At 40.3% G+C, this 26,624-nt stretch overlaps 1 protein-coding gene across 2 annotated transcripts in view; it reads right to left on the bottom strand.

Annotated features, from left to right (window-relative positions):
- Positions 1-26,624, bottom strand: part of LOC132824754 (protein shisa-like-1) — a 163,551-nt gene that overhangs the window by 109,673 nt on the left and 27,254 nt on the right. The window contains exon 2 of one of the 2 annotated variants that reach the window (XM_060839458.1): positions 18,996-19,091. The exons of the other annotated variant lie outside the window; for it this stretch is intronic. The gene's annotated coding sequence lies outside the window, so the exon portion shown is untranslated. The remainder of the gene's footprint in view (positions 1-18,995; positions 19,092-26,624) is intronic. 2 annotated transcript variants of the gene reach the window in all.

Raw genomic sequence — 26,624 nt, 5'->3', positions numbered from 1 at the left:
GAATATTCTGACACACTGACAGACATACAATCTACCTTTTCCAGTAGTAACATTAACCAAATGAATGAAGATTTATGCAGATGATGCAGCTCTTGTGAAAATGACCAACAGCCTTCAACTTAACTGCCAGTCGTCAGTCAATTCATATGTATGAAAAAATATCCTGACGGCTCTAATTCTTTTGTTCAATTTTTAAATCAGCAACAGCTGACAGTTGGTAAAATTGGTTTTTTTGCTGTTAAAGACACATGTCAGTTAGAAAGATTGAACATCGGAAGATGACTAGGGTCTAACTCAATTTCAAATGGCCATTTATGGAACCTATATCAACTTTCGATTAATTTACAAAGCAGAACATGGCTTTGCCACTCAATCAGCGGATACTTTTTATTTCACCTTTTTGGTAAACCAGACCACAGAATCAGTGATAAAGCTAAATGCAGATTGTTAGTGTGTGTAAACTGGATTTCCTCCCGGAAGTTGTAGCAGAGGAATCGGGAGCAGATTGGGGATTTTATTCTGCTGCCGGGCTCATATGTGTGGAACTCCCATTAAACTGGTTTATAAACTGTATGACCTAACAACAATCCCATTTGGTGATCCAAACGTGGTGGGACATGAATTTTAACATGTGTTTTACAGGTGGAGAGATTTGGTGATGGAATTCCAGAGCTTGTGATAAGACCCTTGAATGGGTGGGCTATCATGGTGGGACATAGAAAGTTGAGGATCTATAAGAAGCTAAAATTTGAAATATGCTGAGTTCTTGGAAAGTAATAGAGCTAGAGGAGAGTTGCAGGCTTACAGTGCACAAAAATCAAGTTTGAAAGTTTTAAATCAGCTTTTGTTAGGTTTGAGATCAAAGCAGGTCACTGGGTAAAGGGTTGACTTGTAAAAGAGACTTAGTGCAAGTTAGAATGTGGGCAATACAAGTTTTGCATAATCTCAAGTTTATGGAGAATAGAAGAAAGTAAATTACAGATTTACAGCATAGGAACAGGCCGCACAGTTCAACCACTCACCAGTACATTCCAATGTTTGTACTTCACCTCTCTCCCATTGTTTCTCATTGAAAACAATGAGAGTACCCTCAATTCCCTTTTCCATTACTTGCTGACCAAGATTCAACTTTAACATACTGATGGTATACACTTCAAACATTTCCTGTTCCAAGCCAGTTCCACATTCTCACTGCACTTTGGGGAAAGAGGTTCCTTCTGAATCCCCAATTGCAAATTTTGGTGATCGCCACATGTTGATGGCATTTTGTTATGTTATTCCAGGAAAGAAGAAGCATTCTCACTGTACTCGCTCAATAAAAACCTTTTACCTAGTTTTAGAAGATTCGATTAGGTGATCTTTCAACCTTGCTCCTGCTGACCCCAGCATGAAAAAGAGAACACAACCTGTTCATTTTTATTCTTGGAATGTACATCACACATATCTGACATCATCCTTGTAAACCTTCTCTGACCCCTCTCCACTGCCTCTATTTTCATCTTGAATCATGGTGACTAGAACTACACCCTATACTCCAGGTATGATCTATCAGGATCAATACATGCATGATATAACTTTCATACTTTTCAATGCTATTTCTATCTAGAAATAATGCCTAATGCTTTTCTTACTGTTTTTATGACCATCTTAATGTGTAGTGTAACATTTAGTATGTTTGTACACTGGGATTACTTAGTGCCTCTACTCCTTTTGGACACAAGCAACAAGTATCCTCCCTAATTCTTCCTAACAAAACACCTCTAGATGCACCTTTCAGTGGTTAGAATGACCATCATTGTCTTAATTCTTGCATTTTTCTGGTAAATTGATGATATGTTTGTTATATTTGAATTTGCAGTTGCATGTAAGAATTTCCACTGTGCTTCATCTGAGGTTCACATTCACCTTTGAAATAGAGCAGTCTAATAAGCTCCCTTTCCTGTAAATGCTGGTTAAAAATCCACTACTAGATTCCATCCTGCTGTCTACCAGAAGCCACTACATCAATATCCACATTGGATTTCTGATAGCTCCACGCAATGTAAGACGGGCTTACTGGCAAGGAAAGTAGGGCTGAGCCACCATGTAAGCTTGATGCAGAAATAGGACACATCAAAATCATCATGTAGGAGAGTGAGTCCGATCATTCCTCATTGTCCCTCAACATCACAGATGATGATCATCAGCCAGTGTGACATCCAGAAATAAGAAAGCTCTGGAGACTGCAAAGGCTATGCACCCTAACCACATTCGGCAAAGTACTAAAGACCTGTGCACCAGAATTACCTATGTCCCCAATTTAGATTTGCAAACTGGCATCTACCTACCAGTGTGGAAATTTGCCAGTTAGGTCCTGTGCACAGACGGTAAGATAAAGTCCAAAACAATGCTGTTCCTTCATTGTTGCTGGGTCAAACCTTTGAAATTTTCCTTCTTTACAGTGCTGTGGATGAGTCTATATCATATGCACTGTAGTGCAACTACCACCACTTTCTCAAGGTCAGCTAGAAATGGACAAAAACCACTGGCGTAGCCAACAATGATCACATTTGAGGAATAAACAAGAGAAGTAGCAAATTAACCCCCAACTACACAGCTCTGTAACATATGTCTCAGTACCATTTTGGGTACTTGCCAAATGTCAGCCTTAAACCATCTGTAGGCATGGACTCATCCTATACAGGATTTGGATGCACACTCTAGGCTGTGATTTCAGAGCAATATAGGAGTGATACATAGTTGGAAATTGTCACTCTTCAAATAGGATACTAAACCATGATTCTATCTAACCTCTTGCATGAAAATAAAAAGGTCCCATGGCACAGTTTGAAGGGAGGATAGTATGTTCTACTTTCCAGACAAATGTTTATTTCTCAACCAATATCATCAAAGCAAATTACCTCATTATTCAGCTCATTGCCCATTACATTGGTGGCACTTTGCTCTGTGTACATTATTGCTGTGATTGCCTGCATAACAGCATGTACTCTACTTCAAAAGTAATTAATTAACTGCAAAGTATTACATGAGGTGTTGAGGATATGTAAGATGCCAAAGGTGTTCAGTACCATGTCAGATTTCCCAATTAGCTGAAAATGTGTTGCTGGAAAAGCGCAGCAGGTCAGGCAGCATCCAAGGAGCAGGAGAATCGACGTTTCGGGCATGAGCCCTTCTTCAGCATCTGCAGTCCTCACTTTCTCCTGGCAGATTTCCCAATTATCATAGTATGTGATTGTGACTGCTTGTGGTATTTTATTATGTCAGAAAAGCAGAGATATTTGCTGAAAATCGCACAATGTTTAGCACAATTCACATTTCCACAGATACTGAAGCAACTTATGTCCATCTACAGCAAGATCTGGACAACATTCAGACCTGTGCTAATAGGACAAGTAACATTTACAACCACACATAAGTCAGGCAATGACCATCTTCAACAAAAGAATACCTAAACATCTCCACCTGACATTCAATGGTGTTCCCATGATTGAATCCTCCACTATCAACATCCTACAGATCACCGTGAACCAGAAATTGAATAGACTAGCTATACCCAATACAGTGGCTACAAGAGTGGATCAAAATGAGGAACGCTCAGCAAGTGACTACCTCCTGACTCCCCAAGGATTGTCCACCATATGCAAAGTACAAGTCAGTAATGAAGATAGAATACTATCCACTTGTCTGGATAAGTGCAGTTCCAACAACATCAAACAATTAAATACAATCCAGGGCAAAGCAGCCTGCTTCATTTGCACCTTCAAGACTAACTCCTGGTAGCACTGATGACAGCAATATGTACCATCTACACGAAGTACTGCAGCAACTTACTAAAACTCCTTTGACAGCACCTCCCAAACGTGTGACCTTACCACTAAAATGGAGAAAGGCAGCAGATGAATGGAGACATCGCAACTTGTAAGTTGCCATTCAAGCCATTCATCCTGACTTGGAACTACACCTCCATTCCTTCACGGTAGCTGGGTCAAAATCCTGGAACGGCTTTTCTAATATCTCTGTGGGTGTACCTACCCCCTTCTACATGAACTATAATGATTCAAGAAAGCAACACACTATCACTTTCTCAATGGCAATTAGGAATGGGCAATAAAGGTTCACATAACTAACAATGCCCACATCCAGTAAAGCGAGACAAAAGGCCATTCTCATTTTCCTAAGCCCTTCCTGAACTTGCAGCATGGCTGATCATAGAGTCCTCCCTCACTGTCTCTCCTGAGTTGTCCAGTTCAGTGGTGCTTGTGTACTCTTGATTTTGTAGTTACCTATCCAATCATTGTCGGAGCACCTTTAGCCATGGCTTCTCTTCTCATCATTATATTATTACCATTGTGAACCTCTTGAGATCCATCTTGACCATTCACTCTTCATCATCCACGTCTTGATAATATCCTCTCCATGGTTAACGTCATTGACAAATATGGAACTGGATTTTCAGCTGGGAAATTCTCTGACTTGATAAACCCAACTCCTTTGATAGGGTCTCTGCTTGCCCCATTTTTGCTCAAGGAAAGCCAGGGATGGGCCTCATACCATTACCCAGTCTCACCTCCTTGCCTCTATTCCTCTCCCCGACCTCTCTGTTTCCTTCAGGCCCATGGAGAATGCAGAAAAAAACCCATAAAATAACAATGAAAAATCTTAAAATAGACTTAAAAACAATACCCATTTCAAAATTTTCTGAGTGCAGCAAAATATCAGTCAGACAGAATCACTTTAGTATTAACAAAAGATTTATCTCACTTCACACTTCTTTATTTTTGTACAAAGAAATATACAGACACTAAAAGAAAGAGTTCAAATAAGGAATAACTTGCAACCTTACATTTCAAAAAGCAAACTCTTTGCCAATCCATTAGAAGATATTAGAGTACAGCCAAGCATTCGAATTTGGGCTACCCGGAAACTGTATTTACAGATACAGATGGCCAGGTATTAGATTCCGCCAAAGTCAGTGTCACTCTGCAAAGCATCAGTGCACATGTGAATCTTTTTAACATAGAATAGCAACAACCATCTCTTCTCTTTACCAATGTATTTCACTCCTTCACTGTCTCCGTGCTGGCAGATTGCATGTTCAATATTTTTATAGGTTCACATCAGAAATTGTTAAGTCACGTCCTTTAGGTAAAAAGTGAGGTCTGCAGATGCTGGAGATCACAGCTGAAAACGTGTTGCTGGTTAAAGCACAGCAGGTTAGGCAGCATCCAAGGAACAGGAAATTCGACATTTCGGGCATAAGCCCTTCATCAGGAATCAGGAACACGATTCCTGATGAAGGGCTTATGCCCGAAACGTCGAATTTCCTGTTCCTTGGATGCTGCCTAAGTCACGTCCTTTAGTCTAGCAACAGACTTCACCATGCTAATCAGCACTTCAGACTGAATCAATTTGTTTACCACCTCAATATCTTGTTTAACCTCAAGCCCCATCATCACAAAGATTACTTATTTCTATGTAATAGCAACAGTTGCCACTGATAATGCCACCTCCCTTCCACTGCTTTCCTGATTGGTCATGCATCCTTGACTCTCCAGAAACTTAAACTATACCTCTACCCTGCATTCAGTTTTATTCATCCTTCACCCTATTCACTTTCACCGATATTATCTCTAAATCCTCCTTCTTGTGTTTAAGTTCCTCACCAGCTTTTCTTTGGTTTCCTGCAGTACAGCCCTGGAGGTAAAGCTGGGATATTTGCATTAGAAGCTTTGATTTGGACCAAGTGACAGGCATCTACACATCAAGCAGACATGCCAATATGTGCCACACACAAATACCAGCAATGTATACCCACAGCTAGCAATGAGGTGATGGTTGTGCCAAGCAGAAACCACCAATTAATGAATTCTAACCTTAGTATGGAGTGCCCTCAGGGAAGGAACTCAAGCTTTAGCTCAGTAGAGAGGAAAGATTCAAATGCAAATTGAAATCTCACAAATACATTATACCGATCAGCAAAGGAAAACATTACTAATATGTTTTTATGTTTTTAAAATGGTAAAAATGTAAGTTCTGCAGCAAAGATTTAGAAAAATTTTCTACCATGTATAAACAAACAATCGGGCCGTTAATTCATAGCATGAATACAATTAAAGACATAAGTAAACATATGGCAGCTTAGGTGCATTTAATTTGGCAGTGCATGTATATTAATTGGAAGAGAAATGATTTGGGTGCAAGCAGGCTTTGATACAAAGCAGCATTCAACTGAATACAAGATCTAGAAACCTTTGGAAAACTGTGATCACTTCAGGGTCAAGAGAAACAGTTCCAGTCAATGGGCGGATATCTGACAAGAAAAATGGTCTTAGTTACAGCCTCAGAATATTGGTATTAGAATTGGATGGAACATTGCCCTTGGCCTAACTATCTACAGTTTCCCCATGCTCCTGTTTACTGATAATGCAAAAGCATTCAATTCCATTCCTGCCGATGTCCAGTATGTCTAGATATTGGCTGACAAGCAGCAGATAACGTTAATGCCAAATTGCAAGTCGAACAATAAATATCTTCAGAAAGAGAAGAACAAACCTGACGTTCAACAGCATCGCATCCTGAAGATGAGCATTGCCCATAAACCTAACTGGGCAAGCTGTTATGAGTCCTATAGGGGTAAGGGCAAGGCACAGGCTGGATACATTGAAGCAAGTAGCAAAGCTCCTTGCCCCTCATTCCTTCCCACGGAGAAAGTGAGGACTGCAGATGCTGGAGATCAGAGCTGAAAATGTCCTGCTGGAAAAGCATAGCAGATCAGGCAGCATCCAAGGAGCAGGAGAATCAATGTTTCGGGCATGAGCCCTTCTTCAGGAATTCCTGAAGAAGGACTCATACCTGAAACGTTGATTCTCCTGCTCCTTGGATGCTGCCTGACCTGCTACGCTTTTCCAGCAACACATTTTCATTCCTTCCCATGACCAACTATAATCATTACACTTGATGTGTGACTGTGCAACCACACTTGAGGACCTCAGAAGTTAAAGTAGTTAAAGTTAGAGCATTTGCACCCCATCATCTCCAGTACATAATGGCTGCAGTATATATCAACAGGAAGCCCCATGACAAGGCATCAAACTAACCTTGGTGCCTTCCAACCATTTGACCTTTACCACTGAAAATTACAGGGCAACAATTTGTGGAAATTTTATCAACTTCAAGTCCTGAAGCCAAGATGATACTGGACTGGAATGGATCTGGCACATGCCATCCTTCACCTACATGTGGTCAAACGTCAACCAAGCCATCCATCAACATGCAGCAGGGAGGAATGCCCAGGAATGCTGGGCACATGGGTAAGTAGATTAGAAATTGAGAAGCCTGGCATTTTCAACCAGAATATCAGCTCTTGACTGAATCACTACAGGATAACGCTCTTAAAGGAATGATGCATACATGCAGGGAATGGAGGTTGTCTGCCAGAATGAATCACAGATGGCAAGCCTTAGTGGAATCTCTCATCACCAGCTGCAGCACTACGTTGAGTGTCTTTGTGACACCACAGGCAACGCTTCACCACAGAGGCCCTAAACACAGGCTTAACTTCTGGCAAGAATGGTCACATTGTTTCCGTATACCTGTGGAGCAGCAGATTGCAGACAACTGTCTCTCTCAGCTTCTGAGCACTGCTGACAACCACTTGTCAGAGATTTACTGGACCAGATACATCCAATTTGGTCCACCGCTAATCAGACGCTAGTGCTAGTGGCATGGCAGAAATATATGCACACAATAAAAACCGAAAGGTCTGTGGATGTTGGAAATCAGGAACACAAACAGAAATTTCTGGAAAAACTCAGCAAGTCAGGCAGCATCTGCGGAAAGAAATCAGAATTAACGTTTCAGGTCCGGTGACTGTTCCTCAGAACCTTGGAGGGGGCTGGCAAGGTGTGATGTTATGGAGGCTTGGGGATGGGGAGGGAGGATGGATGGTCCCCTCTGTACTACCTAGACCTCCTGATCCTTGTTCATGAAGAGGGGCTCCAATCTCATCTTCCCTGCCATGTCTGGGGCAAATCTCACAACAGGGCAAGGCAGCTCTGGGCTGACAGCTTTTGACTAACTAGGCACTGGCCTTTTAAAGATGGGGGCACTGGGAATAGCATGTCTTGGTAGTAGTGAGTAACGCCAATTGGGAGAAACAAAGAGCACAGATAATTGGCAGCTTCTGTATTGAAAGCACTGTCTTTTAGTCTGGAAATTTTGAAGTTGTGATGCTGGTCAATACATACTATATACTTCCCTACAGTGTGGGAGCAGGCCACTTGACACCAAGTCTGCACTGACCCTCCAAGGAACATCTGACCCAGACCCACCCCTCTACCATATCCCTATAACCATGACACTAAAGTTGGTGGAGTAGTTGACAGTTTGATAGAATGTTACAGGTTGTAGGAGGATTTGAATAAAGTGCCGAATTGGGCTGAGAGTGGCAAATGGAGTTCAATGCAGCTAAATGTGAAGTGATGCACTTTGGGAAGAATGACAGGAAGGCGGCATACTGGGTCAATGGAATGATTCTTGGTAGTGTGGATGTGCAGAGGGATCTTGGAGTCCATGTACATAGATCCTCGAAAGTTGCCACCCAGGTGGATAGTGCTGTTAAGAAGACATACAGTATGTTAGGTTTTATTGGTAGAAGGATTGAGTTCTGGAGCCGCAATATCATGCTGCAACTATACAAAACGCTAGCGTGGCCACACTTGGAATATTGTGTACAGTTCTGGTCCCAATATTTCGGGAAGGATGTGGAAGCATTGAAAAAGGTTCAGAGGAGATTTATCAGGATGTTGCCTGGTCTGGAGGGAAGGTTTTATGAGGAAAGGCTGAGAGACTTAGGTCTGTTCTCATTGGAAAGAAGAAGGCTAAGAGGGGATTTGATGAAGACATACAAGATGATCAGAGGATAGGGTAGACAGTGAAAGCCTTTTTCCTAGGATGATGACATCAGCTTGTACGAGAGGGCATAACTACAAATTGGGGAGTGATAGATATAAGACAGATATCAGAGGCAGGTTCTTTACTCAGAGAGTGGTAAGGGCGTGGAGTGCCCTACCTGCCAATTAATTCAGCCACATTTGGGAGATTGAAACAATCCTTGGATAAGCACATGATGATGATGGGATAGTGTATGGGGACGAGCTGAGAATAGTTCACAGGTCGGCGCAATATCGAGGGCCGAAAGGCCTGTTCTGTGCTGTATTGTTCTATGTTCTAACCCTGCATCTCCCATGGCTAATCCACCTAGCATGCATAGACCTGAACACTAAAGACAATTTTCAGCATGGTCAATCCACCTAACCTCCATGTCATTGGATAGTGCGAGCACCCGATGGAAATCTGTGCAGATACCGGGGGAATGTACAAACTCTACACAGCAAATCACCCAAGGCTGGAATTTAACCTGGGTCCCCGGTACTGTGAAGCAGTTAATCACTGAGCCGCTAATCAATGCAGTGATTCCCCAGGGAAGAGCATTGTTTTTAAACAGACAGCAAAAGTTGGCTATTACCGAGGTCAGTACCTCAAAGTTGGTTCTGGCAAGTCTGGAAGACAGCCTACGACCTAGCAGATGGCAGCTGTTGATGGTGATTGACGCCTGTGGGAGAGTTGATCAGTTTATCAGGGCACAACCATAATTAAAGTTGTTTTGTCAAGCTGTTTTTTGAGAGATGGTCCTGGAACTTTGCTGAGAGAGCAAGACGATTTGAAAGCTCCCTGCCTAATCTGCTTCTGGAGCCCAAAGAAGAGAAAGTTGAGTTAGAAATATTTCTGCCTCTGCGTGGGTGAATTCAGAATCCTAATCAATGGTTCAGGAAAGTAGCAAAGGAGTTAGATTTATGCTTATGAAATGGCACATCATTAAAGCCATTTAAAGTAATCTGGAGAATTTTACTTTTATCTTTTATTTATCTGTGTTTGTTTATATGCCTGGCTTTTGTGTGAGTAGGGCTGAAAACAAATGTTTCTAGTTTAAAGCACAGATGTTAATCAACTTACTGTGTTGTTTCATTTTCTCTCAGCTAGAGAAATTGCGTAATTAATAAATTGTTCAGTATTTTGTTCAAGATACAAAACCACTGTCTGAAGAATAATTAACTGCAACGTCTGGGGCTGGTTACTCAAATGTCTGTTTAGGAAACATTGGAGTGACTACTGAGAGTCTTCCATTTAATGGTTGCAAATACAGAGATAGAAATGCTGCGTTGGTTCAGCTGACTGTCCCCGGGTCAAAATACCTCACTCCGTTTCACACACTTCATGATGAGATTGCATTATAAATAAATGCTTTTGAACTTTATTATTAATAATGACAGTCTCTGATTAGGGAAAGCACCAACATGGACCGATTCACTGCAGAGCTGTGGTTTTTTTTAAAATAAGGAATCTGTACTCGGAAAGGAAGGAATAACTAAGATCCCAAAACCCAATGCTTGCTTCATTAAGCAAAGATCATTACTGAGCCAATCTGCAGGTAAACCGCTTTCAGTGAGTAGTTTTCAGGTGTTGCTGTTGACGAGTGACAATTCTGCAGATTGTACACATGGCAGCAACATTTACTGTGTATTTAAAGACAGAAGCAGAATGAAACAGGTTGCCAGTGTGATAACTTCTCACCTGCTGGGATAGCAGAGCACCTGGCCAATCACAATGACTGGACAGTCTCTAGGCTAAAATCTCCTGTCCTTTACACGTTAACATCCCACTCCGAACCAGTGAAGACCTGAAGCTTCCCAACTTCTCCAACCCAATCCCACATTTCTCACATCGCTGTCCACTCCCCCTCACAGGAGTTTTCATGCTGCAGCTGTTGTGATCCTGGTGTAACATTTTATCATTGTATAAGACTTTAAATGTACAACAGCACCATTACAGTAGGATATGTTTGGAGGAATGCATCTGCATGGTGTTACTTTCCATTGTCATGTTAACTGGGATAATTGCTTTCAGTTTAGATACAGCAGCCATTCAAAGCCAGCACATGGAACATATTTACATTTTCAGTTAAAATGTTTTGTTGAGTGAGATTCATGACAGCCAGTCTGCCAAGGCCCATGGTGGATTTTCTCACAATCATCCGCTCTTCATTTCATTAATTACACAGTGGAGCACTCTCTCAGAGCATCTCACAGCCGGAAGGTGGAAATGTTCACCACTGCCAGGAGCTTCAGGCATTCCTGCGGGTAGTGTCATGTTTAAAGCCTACCTGTACACCACTGCAGCTGCTGCAAACCAGGAATGATCCTTCATACTGTGCTACCAAAGACATGGCTTAACCTGAAGGTATTCGTGGATAGCTGGTGGAGACAAGGGTAATCCTTTTACCTGCAGACAACCACAGGAGGCCACACTACCCAACAAAGCCAGCTTGGGCACAAACTGCAGCCTGGGTCAATGCTGTGTGAAATGTGACCTGCAATCAGTGTAGGAAGAAGGTCAATGATCTTCTATGATCCGCAAGGGTAAAGGACACCATCTTTTCCTTGCTGCCTCATTCCCAACTTACTTTAACTCTAATCCCCATAATGCAATGACATGGATCCCAAGGCTTTGAGAGGATTGGGCACCTGACTGACTGTAACCAAATGCCTGAACTAGAATAAAAAGGATCCATTCCTGACTGACTTTACTTCCCTTATACTCCACTACGAAATACTCCCCATTGCCTTTCACACATGGCTATTTGCTGACAGAGCATGCATTGTGTTTGCTGTGTAAGCTGCTGGTAAATGCCGTAGGTATAACATTGATTTAACATGATGCCATACAGTGACATGCCCATCGCTTTGACTGTTCGGTGTTCCACACTATAACAAAATGCCCGCATCTCTCTCTTCACTACAAAGTAATGCAAGCCACAAAACCACCACTCAAAAGTGAGTTTCTGAATTTGCCATTTAAGGCTTGAGGGGAAAATTGCAAAAATTGCTGGTTTTGACATCAAGATTCTGATTTATTTTCATTTTTTCCATATTTTCTCACCTTTTTCACCATTATTTACACCACACAAGGGATGCGAAAACTCTGCCCATGGTGTCAGAAATGTGCAGTTGAAATTGTGTTATTGCTCTATTTGGAAGAGTCAGTTTCTGTAAGACACTGCAGGGGACGGTTTTTAAAAATCAGTCTCTGTCTTTGTGCTACTCAGTCAGGTAACAATACTGCAAATTTTCCATTCCCTGCTTCTCTGGAGATAAAAGAAAATTTGAGACAGAACAGAAACTTCTTCCAGATTCAATGGCAAAATTGTGAAATAGCCACAGATTGAATCAGAAAACCGAAACAAAGACGAGGGCAGCTCTGTTAACACTGCAGGGGAAAACAGAGCTAATGGCTGTAACATACCTGAGAACTGGCTGAGGAGCAGAAAAACCAGACTACAAACTGTAAAGACCCATTTCGAACCCTGTATTAATGTTATATCTGAGTAATTTAGTTATTTTGATCATCCTATTCAAACATCTTATTGCACATCTCTGGGGCAGAGGTTGGATTTGAATTAGGGATACTACAGCTGTGCTATTAGACCTTTTGTGCACGGTACACGTGCTTAACAACAGAGTTAAGGAGGAAGTATTTGCAGAAGGGCCAGTCAAAAGATCAATGCCCGTCTACAGAATTGCATAGGACACTGCACAAAAAAAAGCATGGATAACATAAATGCTTGGACTTCAAGGAACGGACTCACTCAGCATGCTTTCTGGAAAGAAGCAAAGCATGGTTATGAAGACAGCTGCTTGAGAGACCACAGACCATAGATCGACATCAACCAATTTCAAGATGATAAAGGGGTGCAACAGTTAGAATGATGACTGCACAAGAAAAGCAATGAGCGAGTGTGAAGCGTCAGATATGTGCTTCATAGACTTGTGCGAAATAGGTCAAGACTGTGACCCAAAAATGAAGTCATTGGAGGTGAAGCTGGGCCTACATGAAGGAAAGATATTCAAATGCAGAGAAGCTGAGAGGCCAAGTGCAACAGGAATTGAGAATATCTGCCATTTCAGATAATAGATATTAAGCAACTTCCTCTCACTGTAGCTAATTAAACGTTTAATGCTTGGAATGGTAATTCTATATGTACCTGAGGAGATTTATAATTTGCAAGTAATTTACTGATACTAGCTTCAGCGAGAGATTTTATTAAGTAATTAAATTTAAATTTGTACCAGCTGTTATGGTGGGACTGAAACCCATGCTCCCATAGCATTAGCATTAGGATTATTAGACCAATGTCGCCAGTAGCCATCCACACCACAAAGAGGGGAGAAAGTCTGTGGAACTGTGAAGCTGCTACGCTATGTAAATATCTACACTTAGACCATAAGACCATAAGACATAGGAGTGGAAGTAAGGCCATTCAACCCATCGAGTCCAATCCGCCATTCAATCATGGTTGATGGGCATTTCAACTCCACTTACCCACATTCTCCCCGTAGCCCTTAATTCCTTGTGACATCAAGAATCTATCAATCTCTGCCTTGAAGACATTTAGCGTCCCGGCCTCCACTGCACTCTGCGGCAATGAATTCCACAGGCCCACCACCCTCTGGCTGAAGAATTGTCTCCACAGTAAACTTATAAACTAAAACAAAAAAAAATTGCCAGCCTGAGTCTGAGAGTTAAAATAAATCTGTTCTAGTAACTATACTAACTGTTTGTTGACAGAAACCTTGTTCTTTTTTAACTACTTATCTGCTTCCACGACCTATCATTATCACTGCAGTGGGGTGGAGGTGTGGTGCTGTAAATTCACTATTTCATGAAAACTCAGAGATTATTACAAGATTAGCTGCTTATGAAAGCAAATGTTTACTTTTTGTCAGGGACTAAATGTTTGGAATTTAAATGTATCAAGTGGAAATTTAACAGTGAGTTTTACATATATATTTAATAGATATTTAGAACTATATTTTGCTTCATCTCAGCATTGCTACTGAAGCCTGTCTATTGTGGATATTGGCAATGTGAAAGATTTAAGAGCAAAGAGTCATGGTGGGTGGGGTGGAGGGAGCATAAGTTAGCAGTAAATTGGTATTGGGGTGAATGGGGTGTCATGTGCTTGCATTCAATTGACACACGAGCTACAGGTCGTTCTGCAATTATGCACATTCGTTTAGGCAAATTTGCTGTAATGTGATTGACGAATCAGGGACATTGTTTCTAAAGTGCAATCTTTTAAAACGTCTGTTAGCTGTAATGCGACTACATTGCCAACACTTTAACCGCTGTTTCTAAGGTGTGATTTTTCTATAACGCGGGGTTGCACAAGAACGCAACCGTCACGTTACAGAACTACCTGTATAAGGGACTGTAGCACCAACCACTAACAAAACAAAGAGCTCCCTATTTGTGTTTTTTTTCCCCAACCAAAATTGACCGAACCAGGTGATGTCCTCACTCTATGCCCTTGGCCCCGTCCTGAGAATGAAAATCCAGACCATATCGTCAGGTGAGGTGCTGTGAACCAGTCTGTGCAGATGTTTGTTGGCCCCCTCGTGCTAGTTTTGTGTCTCTGTCTCAAATAATCCACAGGAACACAGGATAATTGTCTAACTGTGGATGATATTTTTGACAGCATTGCCTTCATCATCATTCAATGCTTCAGTTGTTTATCAGTTCTGTCAAATGTTACTTATTCAGCCTGAATCTATTTCTCTGCAAGAGTTCGAGGGCACCCTTGGTAACATTGTGACTATTGGTATGCATTGCAAATCAACCACAATGACTTTAACATAATATCAAGAATTATTAACATATATTAGCATCTTTCTGCTTCCATTAACTACCATTTCCTTATTGATTCTGCGTGTTTCTTGTATATCAGTTTAACTTCCAATTGGAAACAACAGATGCTGTGATAAAATGCTATTTTATGTGTATTGTCTCTCAGGGGGTGGTAAGTACATGTTTGGAGGCAAAAAGAACCTCTGCTTTTGAGAATTGACCTGACATCTGTTTAAATCTCAGTACAGTAATGTATTTACTGACTTTCCCTGCGGCTGTGTAAGGCTGAGTACAAAAAAATAATTGATTTTGGATTTTCAGTTAAGTTAGTTGACCTGCCATTGAAACATGCTATTTGAAAAATGAATAGTATGGCTTTCAGTATAACCACTGTGACTGTTGTATATTAATACAAATTGTTTGGTCACTCCTGTAACTAAATGTTCTTAACTTAATCTCAGTTCCCTGAGGTTAGGAAAGGGAAAGCATGGACAGGGTTCCCTATCCAGATTATTACCCAGAATGTCTTGCAGGAAATGTATATATGATAGTGGTGTTGATGGTTCAGGCCATGGTTCCCTGAGGATACTGAAATCCCAGAAATTCTGGGCACATTGCTTCAAGAACTATGACAAATGACTAATTAGAGAGTCCAGGGATTTGGACTGTCAGTCAAGCATTATAAATGACCAATTGTATTGCATTAAGTGGAAAGCAGCAGAAGGCCATAGAGTGGTTTGCTTTGATGGGACAATACCTTTGGCTGAAGAGAGAAGAAAGAAAACATTTATAAGAGAAAAACATACCCTGAAAATCACAACACACACTTAAAAGCAGCAGCCTTTAGCTAGAGATTAGTGCAGTACTATCTGTCGCAGACATCTGTGAAACTGATTCAAAATAATCTTTGAAGTGACTGCTGTGGTTAAGAGGCTAAAGCAATCTCAATGAGTCACTGCTTCTTTATGTTAACTGAGTTAATGGTGTGATATTTTGCTCATATAATCTCGATTAAGTGCAGTCACCCAAGTTACTTAGGGTTCATTGACATTTGGAACGTGGCTTTTAACTGTGGAATGTGCTCCAAAGAATTATGGGCACCATCTCAACAACATTGTATCAACATGGCACATTACAGTTTACAATTACTACAGGTTTGTCTCAGTTAACACTGAATGGCCTCTGTATTCAATTCCACATTATATTACAGTTACAGCTGTGTTTCAAGTCAGTTTTATCCACTGTTCTACATACTAGAAATATTTTCTCTCGTTCTGCTCACAGTGTTTGTTTAATTTATGATGTTAGGCATATTTTAGAACTCTTAGCTGCTTTGAACAATTCTAAATTATAAATTGTGTTCAGGTAACCAGGTGCAGGGTAAGGAGTAGATTGACTGCTGAGGATGGTATGCAATAAAAAATTCATATTGTTTAAGTCCTGTTTCTAATTTGCAAAATCCCCACCCAGAAGTCTAAAATGTTCTTAAAAGCAGCAGGTTTTCCATTTGAGCTCTCTGTGAATGAATAATCAGCTGAACGAATGTTCAACTTAAATGAATATTCCATCAGCAGGGTGGCTGTTAACAAGCATTTACTCTACTTTAAATTCACTTGGTTACTTTTAGGCTGTTTAGAAATTGTTTTCAGCACTTTTTGAATGAACTAGAGATGCAAAATATAGCCAGCAATGTTCATCTTATTGAAACTTAATCCTCTGAGGTTGATTTTTTTTTCTCTTTTACCAAATTTCTGAAAACCATCACCATATTTTCTTCAGTTATGTCAACTTGTGTGTCATTCTTTAAGTGGCATGGTACATGTTTGTCATGATCATGCTGGGTGCAGAAAATTGATGACAACATATAATGTTGGATTGGTGGTGTGGCAAATTTCTGATCACCTTGAAATATTCAAGGGGAAGCAAACAGGTAGAAGGAAGAATGTTGGAAGAACAGAAACGAAAATGATCACTCCTGTTTCCTCTTGTACTCTGCACAAACACCTATTAGGAAGGAACATTGACAAAACTCTTCCCAAAGAGAGGTTATGAAGATTAAGAAGAAAATGAACTGCTTTCGGAATTTTAAATCTTTTTTGTGGGACACAGAGAGAGGTTGAGTTTGATTTAACATGAAATGGCTTTGGGAGATGTTTACTTGGCAATGGGTATACAACAGACAGAAGGTTCAGTGGAGGTTAACCAATTGCAGAGCAGTCACTGTTTCCTTTGTGTTTTGTCCTATATTTTCCCACAAATGAAACATTGAGTGAAACTTATCAGAATTTAAGAACGAGGTCTCTAGAGTTATGTTTAGTCATCAAACAGTGGAGCTACCAAATTGATCCATTAGTAGAGCTGATGATCCCAACTAATTCTTTCTGAACTTTCTCATCCTTAGGGCGGCATCCTTCTCAATGTTGGGTGGCACGGTGGCTCAGTGGTTAGCACTGCTGCCTCACAGCACCAGGGTCCCAGGTTCAATTCCAACCTCAGGCAACTGCCTGTGTGGAGTTTGCACATCCTCCCCGTGTCTGCGTGGGTTTCCTACGAGTGCTCCGGTTTCCTCCCACAGTCCAAAGATGTGCAGATTAGGTAAATTGCCCATAGTGTTAGATGCATTACTCAGAGGGGAATGGAACTGGGTGGGTTACTCTTCGGAGGGTTGTTGAGGACTTGTTGGGCCGAAGGACCTGTTTCCGCACTGTTGGTAATCTAATCTTTCCATAACTGCAGCTCCATCCTCAGAACAAAAGCAGGATAGCCTTAGGACTCAATGACAATTATGAAATGGGAAAATGAAGAAAAGTAGTGTTCTTCATTCATCAAGTGACAGAGCACAAAAAGATATGATGCCATTGGGTAACACTTGTGAGAAACGAAGCTCACTCACTTCAATAATTTCAGTCCGAGACAAGATCTGAAGCAACAGTATTGTTTATTATATGCTTGCAAGTGTGGTGCCTAAAATAGACACGCAGAGATTAGCAAGTACATATCTTATGTAGGATTCATTTCTCCTTCCCTCCTCCCACTACTCTAAACCTGGTGCCCATTACAATTGCTTATCTCTTGCCTCATCCGGCCTTGTGCATAACAAAGTACAAGTTTTACTTGGCCATCACACCACATCCTGGGGTGGTCCATTGTTAGGTATATCCTCCTTCACTACCATCTGTTTCCCTTACTTGTAACATTTCCTCCCATTCCTCATCCATATTGAGCCTTATGACCTTTTAATTGTGGTTTGTTTTTGTTTTTGCAGAAGTGGGAAACAGATGCTTATAACTACTGTTTGTACAGACATATCTGACTTAACCTACACCCTCACAGCACCTTATCTATTTGTCTGTAACATCTAACATTGTTTGCAGGCACATTTCATTCTTGTATGCACATTTTAGTTAATACAAAAACAATTATATATTTCCTTCACAGTTTTCATTCTTGTTGACTCAGCTCTTGGTTGAAACAATTATACACTGGTGTGAGTTCATTTACCTTGCATAAGTAATTATGATGGCAGAAGTAACACTACTTTACCTATATCCCACACACTGATACACCCTGAAGTTCAGTGCCTGACCACAATAAGGAAATTACCTCTGCTCATGTAGTTTTCCAAATCTCATCATACAAATGTCAGGGCAGCGTAGGATCTTCTTACTTGGATCAAATGTTTTGATGTTGTGTGAATGAAGTGTGTATTTTATCTTTTCCTATTTTAGGCCCCTTTTCTGAGTGAGATTACTCATGTTAAAGAGCCAAACTAAACGTAACTTTTGCCTATTGGACAAACCAGCACATGTTTTTATCAGTATAGAATGACGCGGAAGAAGAACCAGCTAAGCCTCCTTTTTAGTCCGTGTGTGCACTTACACATTTTCCTGAGTGGTTACAAAAGCTGGAACTTGAGGATTTTCTTCTCAATAGCTGATGAGCTCTGAGGTCAAGTGCAGAATGTTCTACTATTCTGGTAGAGATCAATTCATCAGCGTCATGCAGCACAGTATGGGTATAGTTAAAATGAATTTGTTGCCCATTGCATAAAGAGCATGCAAAGATATGACACTATCTAAAATGACAATGTTATAAGCAAAACACTACTACTTTCTCAGAAACTGAAACAGGCTGTAACTCCGTGGGAGAAATTCCACCTTGTATTTTTTTTATTCTTTCAGGGGACGTGGTCATTGCAGACAAGGCCACCCTTTGTTGCTCATCCCTAATTGCTCCAGAACTGAATGTCTTACCCGGCCTTTGTGTAGGGCAGTTGAGGGTCAAACCCATTGCTGTGGGTCTGGATTCACATGAAAGCCCGACCAGATGAGGATGGCAGATTTCCTTCCCTAAAGGACATTAATGAAACAGATGTGTTTTAATAATAATTAATGATATTATTCATGGTCACCATTACTGAGACTAACTTATTCCTCCAGATTTATTAATTTGCTTTGAATTCCATCAGCTGCCATGGTGAGATTTAAACTCCTGCCCTTGAGCTCAGGATTATCAGGCTGCCACTTATTGTGGCTATATGACGACTCTTCCGCCACCTCCCCATTACCTACTGCAATGTTAAAGCATTTGTTTTGTCAAGAGTTCATTCACTTTGATGCCAGTCGATAAGATTGGAGGATAATTCAAACTGCTTCCTTCTGACTAACTGGTTTACTAATCTCACAGCGACTGTAATCTATGTCACTGCCTCTTTTCAAAACTCCATTTCTTCCAAAGGGACTTGACAAGTATGAAGGCAATCAATATTGTAATCGTGGTATGCAGCAGCAACATCAGTACAACAGCATCTGTCTGCCTCAAGAATGTCATTTACTGAAATTAGATATTGACTATTCTGTGTTTCATTTACAGGCATTGATAGAGGGAAATCTTTTGCCATGTTACATTCTTAAAGAGTGAACTAAATCTTCACCTGCTCCAGAAAAGCTCAGAGCATAATTACACAGCAGTTTCCAAGGCATCAGCAGCAGCATTTCAGTATTAATTATCAATGGAATTAGTCTACATTTGATCAAACCATAACAGTATATTTGCAACCAGCAAAAAGAAAAGAATTAACAATGTTTAAAGTAATAAAAACATAAGTAAAAACAGGAAATTGCGGAAATAATCAGCAGGTCAGGCAACAGCTGCAGACTGTGAGATAGGGCTAATGTTTTAGCTCTGTAATCTATCGTTGGATGTTCATGTTTTACACCATATGTTATTGAAGTTATCCCTTTTTACTCTGTGGGTCAGTTCCATACTTTGCTTTAATCTCTTGAAACTGGGTTTGAATTCTGCACAAACTAATAGAATAGATAATTTGCAATCTCACTTCGCTCAATGAGTCCATACAAAATGTGTTTTGGACAGTTTCAAATTGGATTCCAATATTTGCAACTGATGGCATGAATCTATACATTATTCAGTGCTGTTTTGCATTAAATTGGGATGCTATTTCAAAGACCAGAAAAGAAGTTCTGGCATTCCTTATCTCTAATTTGCAGGAGCCACTCTAACCTTCATTTATTTATACTCTGCCTAAGGCAAATTAGGATAAGTAGAGATATCATCTGACAGTCATTATTCAGTATCAAAATTCATATCTCAATCCATAACTGTGTGGTAGTTGATTGAAGGCAACTTTCAGATTGTATTTTGAAACCTTGAAGACAATATTGGTATTCTTACTAAATTAACTAAAAGATTAATGGTCTGAAATATTAAATAATTAAGAAAGAACAACTTTTTAACGACCTAGCCTATGCTCATATTGGCAAACTACAGTCTATGTGCACCCATTATTGTTTACCACGACAGAGATGAAGTGGTCTTCATCAGCTTAATATGTTTCTTGACATTTTCATAAGTACTTGAGCAAATACATGACAAAGAAATTGAGTTTCAAAAACATTAAATTGAATGAATAAAAGGTCTTAGTTAAGGACTAATACTAGTGCAGTTCACGTCAGTGGATAGGTATCTTGTGAATTTTTTGAAGGCTGAAAATGTGGGGAATTCAGTGACCTGCATTGCTCCTTGCCATCTGTGATCCCCACTCGAATTTCTATTTAACTGTACAAGTCTCCTCAAATATGTGTTTGCAACTTCACACAACAAGGGGAAGCATGCTAATCATCCAAATGGTAGAACATTTCTGCCAATAATTAGATGTATTAGTCAATAAATGTTTCATGGATGTTTGGTGTTTCCATTGAATTCTGATACTAGGTATCCTTGTGCAAACACCTGAAAAACTCAAAAGATTTAAACCAGACTATCGTAGTTATTCTAGATACGAAAGTGTAGAGAGTATCATGGTGATTTGAAATCACAATAGTTGTTATCCTTACCATTGAGTTCCCTAAAGGATATTGATTGACATGTACAGTTAGGATTTTTAAAAATGTGATACGACATTATTTTGGTTAATAATATTTTAATATTCAATTTCATATTTTATGATTATTAGTTTAATGGAATGCTTTTCCTATATTGAATGTTACCATAGTCTGTAAAACTGGAAGCAGATAATTTATCAGGTTTAACTTCACTGTGTGCACCCAACTTCACAAGAATGCGTGGTGCTTTACTGGTTTTTGGCATTGTGTTGACCAGAAAAAAAGCTGTTAACAAATAATAGTATGATGCACTAAGCATGGGCAAAAAAGAAAGCAATAGTATGGAGTGGACATGCAAAGAGAAAGGAACGGAATGTGACTGGAGGTTGTGATAATATAGTTGAGAATGTGTTGCTGGTTAAAGCACAGCAGGTCAGGCAGCATCCAAGGAATAGGAAATTCGACGTTTCGGGCATAAGCCCTTCATCAGGAATGAGGAGAGGGTGCCAGGCAGGCTAAGATAAAAGGTAGGGAGGAGGGACTTGGGGGAGGGGCGATGGAGATGTGATAGGTGGAAGGAGGTCAAGGTGAGGGTGATAGGCCGGAGTGGGGTGGGGGCGGAGAGGTTAGGAAGAAGATTGCAGGTTAGGAGGGCGGTGCTGAGTTGAGGGAACCGACTGAGACAAGGTGGGGGGAGGGGAAATGAGGAAACTCATTTCCCCTTCCCCCACCTTGTCTCAGTCGGTTCCCTCAACTCAGCACCGCCCTCCTAACCTGCAATCTTCTTCCTAACCTCTCCGCCCCCACCCCACTCCGGCCTATCACCCTCACCTTGACCTCCTTCCACCTATCACATCTCCATCGCCCCTCCCCCAAGTCCCTCCTCCCTACCTTTTATCTTAGCCTGCCTGGCACCCTCTCCTCATTCTTGATGAAGGGCTTATGCCCGAAATGTCGAATTTCCTATTCCTTGGATGCTGCCTGACCTGCTGTGCTTTAACCAGCAACACATTCTCAACTGTGATCTCCAGCATCTGCAGACCTCATTTTTTACCCGTTGTGATAATATAGTCAGAAATACAACACATAATGGTGTGAAATTTAGGGGATGAAATTAGTCTTGGGTTGTAATGCAAAATGGGCAAAAACAGACTAGCAGATATTTTGTCTTCAGAAAAAGAAATGTGGAAAAGTGGAAACAAATTGCCAATTTGTTTGTTGTCCATTTTGCACATTGCCAGAAGCTGGTCTTCCCTTAACAGAGTAGAACAAAGAATAGCTGAGAGTCCAAATTTGGTAACTATAACAAAATAAGACAGACAAGATCAGAGACTCTAAAGCAGTGCTAAAAGATGAAAACATAAAATAAAACAAAACAACTTGAAAGAAAATGCAAGTGTCAAAATACTTTACATCAAACAACACAACTAACTAACTTTTTAAAAATTAAAACAAGCTGTCATAAAATTGACAAAAATCAAGACAAGGGAATTTGAAATAAATTAATGAAGAAATATAATCTGAAATATCAAAAATATAAATATGCAAAAGAAAGTAAGAAGAAATAAAAAAGACTATAATGGAGAGGGATTTAATCCTCTTTGGGCATAGTATAATCATTGATGATTTGCTGGAAAACAAATGTAATATGAAAACTTTTCTTTCAACAATATATTTTGATGTGATTTCTTTGATGTATTTTAATTAATCTTGGCCATATTATAAATTCAGGATGCGTTCTGAAGGAAGCATTGTTCTTTCAAAGTCCTTTTTGATGAATTGCAGCTTCAAAAGCAAGCTTGCAATAGTAACTGACAAGTAATAATATTAAACTAGTCCTGATTAGAAGCAGTATTACATATATTCAGATTGATATAACAGGACAGACTGAACCCATTCCTTCCCATTACACAGTCCTGGTCCAGTCTGTAATGTGTAAAATGTAATGTTCTGAGGAAATGCCTCTTGCCCTGAAAGCTCCATGGACAAAAACATGTATTTTTTTTGTTAGCAGGAAGAACTTGGATTGATAGAGCACTGAATGTAAAATACTTCTCGGAATGTTGTCAATGTTGTAATGTAGGACAATTAGCAGCCAATATGTTAAACTTGCACACACAGGAATTTGATGATGACCAGATGATCTGTTTCTGATAGGTTGATTGAGGAATACTTATTCTGTTACAATTCCCAAGTCTCCAGGGATGACTCATGTGTACATCTTCCTGGATTCTTTTATATTTACCTGAGAGGGAAAGTGGGAGCTCTGTTTAATGTCATAGCCAAAGACAGCAAATCGAACAGAGCAGCACTCTCTCTGTACTGAATTGACATTTCAGTCAAGGTCCTCCGCCCTTGGCCTGGAGTAAGAGTCGAACTCTCAATCTCTGACTCAAGATGCAATCAACTGATTCACAGCCTCTTTGCTTTCTCGGTTCCTCTCTTTCTTTCTTGATTTCTAAGTATGTACCTGGCTAAGTCAGGTGCGATGCTAATAACCATCATGTATCCTAGGTACATTTGATTAATGATACTGCAATGTGTGTTCTTGTACACTTGCATTATTTGAAGGACAATTCCATTCAGCACTGTTGAATATATTGGCCCAGATTTTATGGTTTGCAGTGAAGGAACAGCTGTCACCCTTCATTGCACAGACAGCTATCTACAAAACATTTGAGGGCAAGAAGTATCTCATCCAGGATGGATGAACACCTTGAATAATCTAATAATCCTCTGCGTGAGTTTGCTGTTGGGCAGGGTATCATTTAATCTAGCGGGAGGATGGAGATGGGGATCCTGCTGCCTTTGTGCCTCTATCCCAACTAAAACCAATAATGAAAGGATTGTAAAAACCTCCCTCCCCACAGCCAATTGTGGCTCTTAAGTGGGTAATAAATGATGGTTAGCAGGTTCACACTATGTGTTTACAGAAGCTTAAATTGTGTGAAGTGCCTTGCAGTTTCAGGGTCTTGATGACAAGGGGCATGGCTTGGCATAGGGTATATGATGAGCCTTGTGGGATATTTAGGGGTTATACCTTGAAAGGAGGACACACAGAGAGCCTTTAGAAATTTAATGTGTCCTTTCATGCAGTCTGTGGTTCTCCGATGCAATGAACAACTATTTAAAAACCTGGCACACAACTTGATGCCTATCTCTGCAGGGGAATATTAGGTTGGAAGTGTTGGTAGGGACTTGTGAAGGTGCTCTCAAACATTGGAAAATGATGGAATGGTGTTGAAAGTCCCAGAATTGGGAGCCACCTCCCATTTTTATTGTGCTCTTGAGTCAACCTGACTCTAGGAAAACTGATGAAGAGAGCGTGTTTGACAAAAAAAAGGATTGATGTTTGGCGTTCACAAAATGGTGCAAGTGCATGTTCTGGGAGCTAAATATCCTGGAACCACTCCCAACTGCATTTTAGCTCTACATAAATCAAATGGATGGCAGTGGTTCAAAGAGGCAGCCCACCACCACCTTCTTAAGGGCAGCTAAAGATGGGCAATAAATGCTGGCCCAGTCAATGATGCCCACATGCCATGAGTAAATAAAAAAGCTAAATACATTAACATTAGAGAGCTCTGATCTTTACAGATAGAAAGAATATGTGCACACACTCTGTATGTTTCAATTCAATAAAACATTCATTGGTTTATTCAGCAGGGCTCTGTGGAAAGTGTTCTATTCAAATAGTTCAAGAAATACACATATGCCCAGCTGATTATAACTTAAAATTTCACATCTCAACAACATAGCAGTAAGCAATGTCTTGCCTCATGGTTATCATCAACTTAAAATCTGCACCATTGTTTTTGTGTACAAAGATAATATCATTAAAACTTTCAACTGAAGGTCTCAGCCTCAAATTGAATTAATATTTTTTTCTCAGAGTTGTTCCACTTTTAGCTGAACAAAGACCTAGAGTCCCTCCAGTGTAGTAACAGGCCCTTTGGCCCAACAAGTCCACACTGACCCTCCTAAGAGTAACCCACCCAGACCCATATTATCCTGTATCTAACCAACACATCCCTGAACATTCTAGGCAATTTAGCATGGCCAATTCATTTAACCTGCACATCTTTGGACTGTGGAAGGAAATCCATGTAGACATGGGGAGTATGTGCAAATTCCATACAGACAATCACCCAAGGCTGGAATCAAACCCAGGTCGCTGGTTATATGAGGAAGCAGTGCTAACCACTGAGCTACCATAGTCTGAATATGTGCAATAGTCTCAATATTTGCAATGGACATAGTTTCCCACATTGGACGTTTGGCATCGAAATGATAGTCCACCTGCTCAGCTTCAAGCAAAATCTATCCGGCTGGCTTGAATGTAACTATGAAAAAGACTGAGAGTAAACCTCAAAAGTTTTTGAAGTTTCAATGTATTTTTTTTTGTTTTTTGAGGTTTGTTTTATATGGTTTTATTTGCTAACCCACGATAGGCCCATAAAAGCAAAATTAGCCAAACTGTACCAGAACACCCAGAATTCCCGAGCAACTCACAAGTCGAATCAGACAGCACGCAGACAAAGGAATATGCTTTAAGCTCCCATGGACATGGCAGAGCACCACAGGTTTCTCAAAGCCCTAAGGGCAGTTTCACAACCCAGCAATACCAAAGCCACACAAAGAGTGGGTCAGACAGAGAGGCACCAGCAAGGACATTGCTCCTGGAACAAGACAATGGAAGCACCTCACCACTTCAGAAGAGACATTGACACCTACCTGTGAAGAGGAATGGAACCATCATACTGTCATTATGTGAAGCAACAGGACATCCATCCAACAATTGTTTCCAATTAGCATCCTTGTAACTAGATTACTCCATTTCCAGCTACTTTGTAGTTTCCCATTTCTTCGTCAGTGTCATTGTGCAGCATTACTATAAAACTGGTCCCATCCTCAACTTTAGGAACAGAAATTCTGATCTACCTGTGCAGACTGTCAGCTCTGTGTCAGTCTAGTCAATTTCTCTTCCAGCAATATGGCTTGCAATAAACTGTTTGTCAATTTCACTTCAAGCGGTGTTTTGTGATTTCTAACCTATTGGACAAATTTCTCCAACAGATTGGCATAGTGGGCAAATTTCTCCGACATTTTAAAACAGGATGTGCATACGACCAAGGGAGTAAAGAAACACGTTGGATTGGGCTGTTTCTGCATATCTAGTTTCAGTTAGCGCTTGAATAATAAATACATTATAGATACTAAGCTGAGAGCATGTGACAGACAGAATGCAGTTTCTTTTTCCATCTTAATTCAGTTTCTTTTTATGCGAGAAATGAATTGGTTTCTGAAAGCAAACCAGAAGTCTATTACTACCATTTGTATTTTGTTGGCTAGCTGGAAAATGTAAACTTACCAATCAGTGCTACCTGTTGCACCCAGTGAGTGAGATTATATTCATAGTGAGGGAATTGATAGTACAATGCAGAAACAGACATTGCCTTTCCTCATCCTAATTTGACTTCAATTGACTGAGTATTTAAATCAAAACCTCTAATTATTATTTTGTTATATGGGTGTTTG

The sequence above is a fragment of the Hemiscyllium ocellatum genome, chromosome 19 (assembly GCF_020745735.1).
Source record: "Hemiscyllium ocellatum isolate sHemOce1 chromosome 19, sHemOce1.pat.X.cur, whole genome shotgun sequence".
NCBI classification, from domain to species: Eukaryota; Metazoa; Chordata; class Chondrichthyes; order Orectolobiformes; family Hemiscylliidae; genus Hemiscyllium; species Hemiscyllium ocellatum.
The sequence above is the reverse complement of the archived record's forward strand: the minus strand, read 5'-3'. Positions and strand labels throughout refer to the sequence as shown.